Source organism: Ruditapes philippinarum, unplaced genomic scaffold, assembly GCF_026571515.1.
Source record: "Ruditapes philippinarum isolate M1 unplaced genomic scaffold, ASM2657151v2 ctg7613_1_1_1_1, whole genome shotgun sequence".
Classification (NCBI taxonomy): Eukaryota; Metazoa; Mollusca; class Bivalvia; order Venerida; family Veneridae; genus Ruditapes; species Ruditapes philippinarum.
In genome coordinates, this window is record NW_026858835.1 from 87,584 (window position 1) to 95,936 (window position 8,353).

The window sequence follows — 8,353 nt, forward strand, 5'->3', positions numbered from 1 at the left end:
AATTAAAATCGAGAAAATATTTCTTCCAGCTTACGGCATACAATATAAAAAAAAATTCAAGTCATCAACAGTACTTACTAATTATTTCTATATAGTAATTGACTTTGTAATTGTATTTATGTTTTTGATAATGTAAATTATTCTGAGGAACATATTTGACTTTTTTATCTCAATTTTTGCAGATATTTATTTTTTTAAAATAGATGTTTGTTTCCACATTTACCATTGTGACATATCCACATGCTGACCGGTTCCCATAAAGTGAGGCGTCCGTGGGCGAGTGAGTGGTTAAGGTCTATAGTCATAAATCTATTGAAGCATCGCATTTATTATATAACATACATATCAAAGAATTCCGATTGATAATAAAATTAATATTTGCCAGTATTGAAGCATCATAATATTTGTTTACAAAGCATATGTTAAGAAATATAGCATCATACAATTTGTCACAAAATATCAAAATTCTTAAAATACATAAGAGAAGGCAAAGAACATTGCTATTTTTTTCCTCTATTGTATCAAGATACCTTTCAGTACTTCTATTTAGGCAAAGAAAAACATCTTACATTTAATAAATATATCATGCAAGTTGTGTTCGAAATATTTCGAGTAAATTATTATTGTTGTGTTTTGACTTTTTGTTTTGTTTGTTTTCTTTATTATTGTTAATATGATAATAACCCTTCAGAGAGATGATGACGAGATGATACACAGAATGAATATGAGCATCATCATTTGAGATCTCTCGAGATCTCACGAGAGTGTCAATATTTCTTTAAAAAAACTTTCAATAATTTACTTTCAAATGAGAATTTGTTACAGTATCTTCAAAAATAAGTTTGTAGAATGAAACAGTATTTATTAAGTTTTATCATAAATTGTATCTTTTATAGCTTTTTATATTAATCTAAAAGCTAATAGCTTAAAGTAAAGAAATAAATAAAATATAATTCCAATTAGTTTTTCTTTATTTTTTTCATTTTAATTTGAGTGCATTTGTAAGTTTCTTTCATTCTTTATGCTTTAATTCCTTTGCCTTTTATCAGTGTCTAGATCAATATGCCATTTCTACGCTAGGACGAAACATAATAGTCTCAATAATGTCAATATTTCACCAGGTCTTTTGTTATTTGATTTTTACAGATTTTTGTTTTGTTTAGACAGATACTCGATTTAAATTTGCATATTTGTGATTTCATGACGCTAACAAATTATACTGACAACATCGACATTATTTTTGCCCATTGAATTTCATTAAATATTAAGAATTTCCTGCTGATATTCCTAATATTTCCCCTAAACGGGAGATCCCATTGAAAGCAAAGCAGAATTAAACATGCGTAATAAAAAAATAATATATATCTATAACAATCAATTACAAAATTTTAGTTACATACAACACAAGGAAAATATTCTTGTCTCAAATATGAGGACTTTTTTCAGACTTGCATTATATCATGTTGTTGTATGTTATTGTTAATTTTTAATTGTGTGTGTGAGATAAATACACTTCAAACCAAATATAAGGATTAAAGTATCGTGAATTGAAAAAAATAAAGAAAACACATATGCAATTTGTAATAATTATTAATAATTATTATGAATACTACATATTTATTTGACCTTTTTTCTTTTATAATTTCTGAGTTTTGTCAGGATTCCTTAGACATTGTACAAGTCAGTATAAATTCTGTACCGTTTAATAGGAGACCTTATTTCCTTGTAATTGATGAAAACACTTGGTATTAGAAAAAAAAATGTTCTAACACGTATGAATGTGGGAGATGCTTTGGCAGTTTAGCGCGGAGGAAGGTAGTCTAGTACTGGTGTAACTCTCCAGGAACGATTGTTAAGAAACTACCCGCCTATATGACTGAAATACTGTTGGAAAAAGGCGTAAAATGAAACAAACAAACAAAACAAACGTATGGATATAATGGATAATTTAACTATAAAATAGCAACCCCCCCCCCAAAAAAAACAACATTATTGCTATACAAAAGCAAGTCACAAAAACTTTATCCATACAGTTCAGTAGCTTTTATCAGAAACCTTTCACAAACGAAAACTAGAGATGAGATTAAAATAACCCTGGTGTATATAGGTCGTTTGATAATAGGTTGTGTCACAAGCACATCGCCTTTGCATTTAAAAATATGTCGAAGTAAGCCTACCAAAACATACTTTCAATAGATGCCAATATCATATAGTGATAGAATGATTTGGCTTGAACTTTTTTTATATATATATATTGTATATAGAACATTTCTTAGCCTAAATCAAGGAATCATAATTTTCTTAGATCTAGTTTAAATAGTATGAGCGATATGCACACGGAAGAATACAGATACTTTAGATGAAAAAGATTGCCAGGAGAAATGTAATACAGTAACTTAAGTCACATGTTTTCGAATCAGATAATATTGCAGAAATAAAATTTACCTTTTTTTAAATAAATGATTAATGAATGTGACTGATAAATGATTTTAATCATCACAAGTTGAAATAGGGAGCAAAATGCACAATTTCAATAGAATGAATAAATAGCATATCTGTACATGTAATTTAATTTCAAAATCCAGTTGTCATTGCTATGACATCAACACATTTAAGGATGTACAATTAATACAACAAACTCTTTCATTAATTCTGTACATCGTTTGTGCGTTAAATTTCATGAACATGATGAGATAACATTTGCGGCAGACTTGTACGACATAAAGTTTGTAGTATAAACAATGTCGATAGCTAGTTCGACTCAACACAATAATTGTTAATCAACACGGTCTCATACGCTCTCGCTGAAATACTTTGAATATTCATATGCGTGGAGCGAATTCTTTGTTAAATCACTTTTACAAAATATTGATGCTTATTTATTTATTTCGCTTTATTTATTAGAAATCAAATTATTTTTTATACTGTTCTATTCAATACTTTATTTATTATACATAATTTTATCTACCTGGAAAAACGTTTTCCGTTGGGTAAATATCTAAATAATGACTGTATTGTTATGCAATCTTTTTTTCTTTTGCTTTTATTTACATAAAGGTACATGTAGCAGACAAACCGTGAATACTTTTGCTTATACATTTGTTTATTTAGTGTTGTAAATCTGAATGAAATATGTGAAGCCGTTTCGAGCATTATTGACAATGATTTACCATTTTATCACCTTCAACGTCCTTACGAGACTTTAAAAAACTTTCACGGCATATGAACATACACTGTCGTCACACCTTAATCACATAATTGGCTCTCAGTCAATTGCGAATGTTTAAATCTAATTTTTCACTGTCCTGACTGATTTCCTGTAATGCTTTCCGGTTTTGAGGATATTTTAAGAAGCAGACAAAAAACTATTACGTCCTGCACGCAGAATCGGGTGATTAGCATCAAGTATACTTACAGAACTGTCGTAAAGTAAGGATTATATTATCAACAATTTCAAAATAGTCTGACTTAAATAATCCCTAATTTCCGAAAGTGACATAAAGTTAGCGAATTCATTTTCAGACCGATCATTTATAAATACTTATATAGTTCATGTTTTACTTTTAATGGACAGGATTGAAAATAACCATTCGTTCGATACTGTTAATGGTAGAGAAAAGGTAATAGCGTACGTATATTTCCTTACATGGGTGATTATATTGAATAAAACAAGGTTAATTATACTTTTTTTTAGAATGAAATAAATATAAATTGGAACGTAATCTTCTCCAATACATGTTATTATAAAATACACAATCTTAAATAAAGGCGCAACCAAATTTTACTACCACAGTGCAGTTTTTTATGATCAAAACTTTTCTAAATGTGCACCGTTTTACACTAGCAACACCGCCACCAGCACCAGCAGCAGAACTTAACGGCAGAAATTAGAAAAATAAGAATAACAACAACAATAACAAAAGCAAAAAACAACCACAACAAACTCAAAAAACAACAAAAACAACAACAAAATACAAAACAAAAACACAAAAAGAACATACTTAAATACGCACAAATACAAACAGAAACCCAACAACAACATCAACAACAACAAAAAAAAAAACGAACAATACCCCCCCCCCCCGCAAAAAACAACGACATATATACAAGAACAATACAACAGTTCACAGTCAACAAAAAGAAACAATAGCAGCTTAAAAGTGTTTGATGTGTTTTACATAAAATAACACATCTATCGCAGATGGCAATTAACACATTGATTCAAATAAATTAGAAATATTCAGTTGAATTATGAAACACTTTAACGAATGTGTCAAGTTCATTATTCTTTCCTGTTTCAATTCCTTTGCAACTTAGTTTCCGATAAAATCTAATAATATCAATGTTTAATTGAACGAGAGATCGCACTAAGTATTATCAATTTTCGGCAAATTACATTTTCATGTAAATTTTATCAATCAACTTGAGAAAATGTGTCACAAAACTCTCTACCGCTTGCAATCTATAACGGAGGCTAGACATTTCCGATGCAAATAATACTGAATGGTAATATTGGAATTGAACAATTGATTTTTCACTTTCTGCAGGTGAAATGATTTGTGTTTCTTTGTTTATTGATATAGATGAGTCGAAATTCAGTTCTGAACAGTACCCGTATGATTAAATGGTGTGACAAGTAACCGCTTTATTTAGTTCATTTTTTTCTATGATCCGTTAAACATCATTGCAAATTAGTTTACAACCTGTAATCTTGATATGCCATTTAGAAATTGCATCAATAAAAGTCATTCTGTTGCTGCGTATGTCAGATAAATTTGTAATGTTGAAGACCATTACAAAATAATTTGAATAAAAAAACCAATTTCAAAAACTGTCTGGGTCTTCTACCATAATATCAAAACAACAGTATGAAATAAAAAAAAATGGTTCCTGTTTAAAAAATATGCTCAAGTCTTTTACTTGGTAATATAGAATAACTAATATAATAGTACATAATGTGATTTTAATACATTTTACATGCCTTATTTACATTGAATTAAAAAAACTGCATACACAGGTATATGGAGGAATGGAGACATATACATTATCGGATAAACTCACGTGATGACGAGTCGTTATTGTTTTGCGCGTTTTTAGAAAATATTCATTGCTTTAATCAAGGCATCATGTAAAAAAAGATGACTGCAATGACGGTCCCATTTATTTGATTATTCAAACATAAGTATAAAATGACATCGCAGATTACGCACGAAAAAAATATTATTATAAACACAGTATGCATGAAAATTTGAAGTAAAACAATGTATTAACAGATAAGATAACGCGATCCCGTCTCGTCGTTATTGTTGTTGCAGCTGCGCAATTTTAAAAATACGAACTATGCTTTGCGTTAATCAAGAGGTCATGTAAAAATAGCTAACTGCAACGACGGCCTAACTAATTTAATACTAGTAAATCAAGATACGATAAGAATTCTTAATTCCCTCGAAGAACTAAATACTGTAAGGCACATGTTATACAAAATAAAAGATACAATATCAATAGACAAAATATGAAGGACGATCAACAAGTGAAGCAAAAGGCGAGTTAACAAAGATATAAAACATAGTTACGCATTAAGATGACAAAAGTCAAAATAGGCGACTACATACGAGAGTATAATATTATATATAATTTGGCCGAAGCTTGTTGTTCAAAACAAAAGTAATAGCATAAAGAGGCTCATAAAACTCAGCATGTCACAATGATAATGTATTTCAAAGACTTTAGTATAATTACAGTTAATTATTACAGTTAGTCATTCATTAGTTCCTAACTTTTGTTTAAGCTAAGAAAATATATTATGTAATTTAGTTTTACCATTTATCTGTGTTAAATCTAATGTCTTCTAGTCAAACGTTTTGATTTTTGAAGTAGATAATTGATCACGTGGTAGTTAAAATTGGTAAATACAATCTGTCAAATGCATAACATCTGTCTTATTGAACTATGATATGCAGGGAAATTGTACCCAAATTTTACGATGTAAACTGTTCGTGTCTTAATGAAATAAAACTTGAAACAAACAGAAACGTATTATTATATAGTTAGAAAATTTCCGATATTTAAAATTTATTCTCTCAATCCTTCTTGGTTATAAAATACATTGCAGGTAACTTGAGAATCTGGGAAATATTTACAATATCGTGTTGTGTAATTTATTCATAGTGTAACTAAATTATGAATGATAAACACTCAAAAATAATACATTGTAATAAACAAATAACATGGATATAATAACCTTTTTCAAACAAACAGAATAAATTGACCTCTACCTTACAAAATGTCTATTCTGCTCGCCCATATGGTCTCTTTCCGATGGCGAGGGTAAACAAACCCAAACACACACAAAATGTCTATAACTAGAGTAATTTTTTCATAGATTTAACTGGCATAAAATACCTAATACGATTTTAAACGGACATAAAGTGAGTAGAATTTCTATCAAATAAACAAGAATGTGATACAATTAGTACCGTCTGTTCTCTAAATATCTTACGTATTTCATTAGCTTTTTGCCAAATCCAACATCGTAAAGTGAGTTTGTTTGCTTTGTAATAGCGTCTGAAGTGTTATTTAGTCTCACAAAAAGCAGTTCAAGGGATTAATATGTGACAGGAGCTGTTTGACAAACAATCCTAGACCCGACTTACATCATTGTGGTTTATATATGGAGCGCAATGTGGTTATAACAAAAGAAATCCATTGAAAGAAGCTCTAGAATTATAAATACAATCGTAATAGCATTTTAGTTATATGATTGTCATATAAATTATTATATAATAATATTGACTTTATTTCTATGATAATATTTTGAGTTAAACTTTAATCGAAAGTATATGTATCACCAGAGATATGCAAGTATAAACAAGGCATACAAACATAAAAAACACGTTTACCGTCAAGATTTGTGGCTATAACAGTTAAAATGTGATGTTTGCGAAATTTTGATTGTCCAGATTTGCATCAAATATTATTAAAGTACATTTTTTTCTGTTCTTAACTGTAAAAATAAGCTTACTTTTTCTTTGAATATCTTGACAATTTTCTTGAAAAGGCATGTTCATATCATTATAAAAGACTCATCATACAGATAACTCGAACCCTATATCTCTCACATCCTAAGCGGACATCTTATCACTGCATTAATTTCGATAGATAGAGCTTAAATCAACAAGTGTAACAACAACAACAACAAAATAAGGCTGAAATGATATCACAATTATTCAATGTGATAAAATTCTTTTTTTTTGCTGATCGAAATGATAACGTAGAATTTATTTAATTGATAATATAATGCCAATCCATGCAATACTGTAGAATAAAATTGATAGCAACGAAAAGTGTATACTTTCATTATTGATTAAAATAACGATATAGTTTGTCAATAAATATATTTTGAGTATGTTAAACTGAACACAACTTGCTTCTCATTTAAGAGGTATTCAGAAAAAAATCAACTAATAAGAAACAAAGATAACTTGCACACCCACTTTGTACCGAGGCACGGAAAAATCACACGACGCACTAAAGCTTTTTGTGACAAATGTATAAAAATGGACTATGTTTTAGTCAAATTGAGAAAGAAATATGTGTAAGCTATCAACCTACTCGTCATACACAATGTATTTAGTTTGCTCTTATCTAACTGTGATAGCTATGAAATATACTTAAAGCCTACTTGACAACTTGTTCCATCATGATTGTTGAACCGATATGTTAATAATAGACCTTTGTCAGGAGAGAACAATTCCGACAAATTAAATGTTATCTAAAATGGTGCAAAAGATTAATTAAACCGCTGCATCATAAAACTCATTCCACCTAAGTGTCCACAATTTATTTTAATGTTAAAAATGACATGTGCATAATGAAGGTGTTTCTTACAGCTTCTTGAATTCAAGTTGTTTTCAACAAGCAGGTACACATCTTTAGTTAATAATCATTTCCACTGATCAAACATCTGAACAAACTATCAATATTGAAAACATTGGTTTACAAAAACCTTACAAACCTTAATTTTGTGGCTGGTGAATTTAAGTGGACATTAACAAAATGCATATAATTCTTTTAATACTTGAAAAGGTTTCTAATTTGTTGTCATTTTTTAAGAAGTACTACCTTGAATGCGCTATTGATTTTAATGAAAAAGTATTTCCGCCCATTGAACTGATTTTTGTGCAATCATCTTTCAGGTAATACCAGTTTCAATTTTCAATCAGTTTGGATTATAAAGCAAATTGCTGGCGCAGCACATCAGCACATAATTACAATTTTGCATGTCATCACAACTTGAACAAGTCGAACACAGACTGAGCGCAATTCCGCACAAGTATAACACATTTTTACCGAC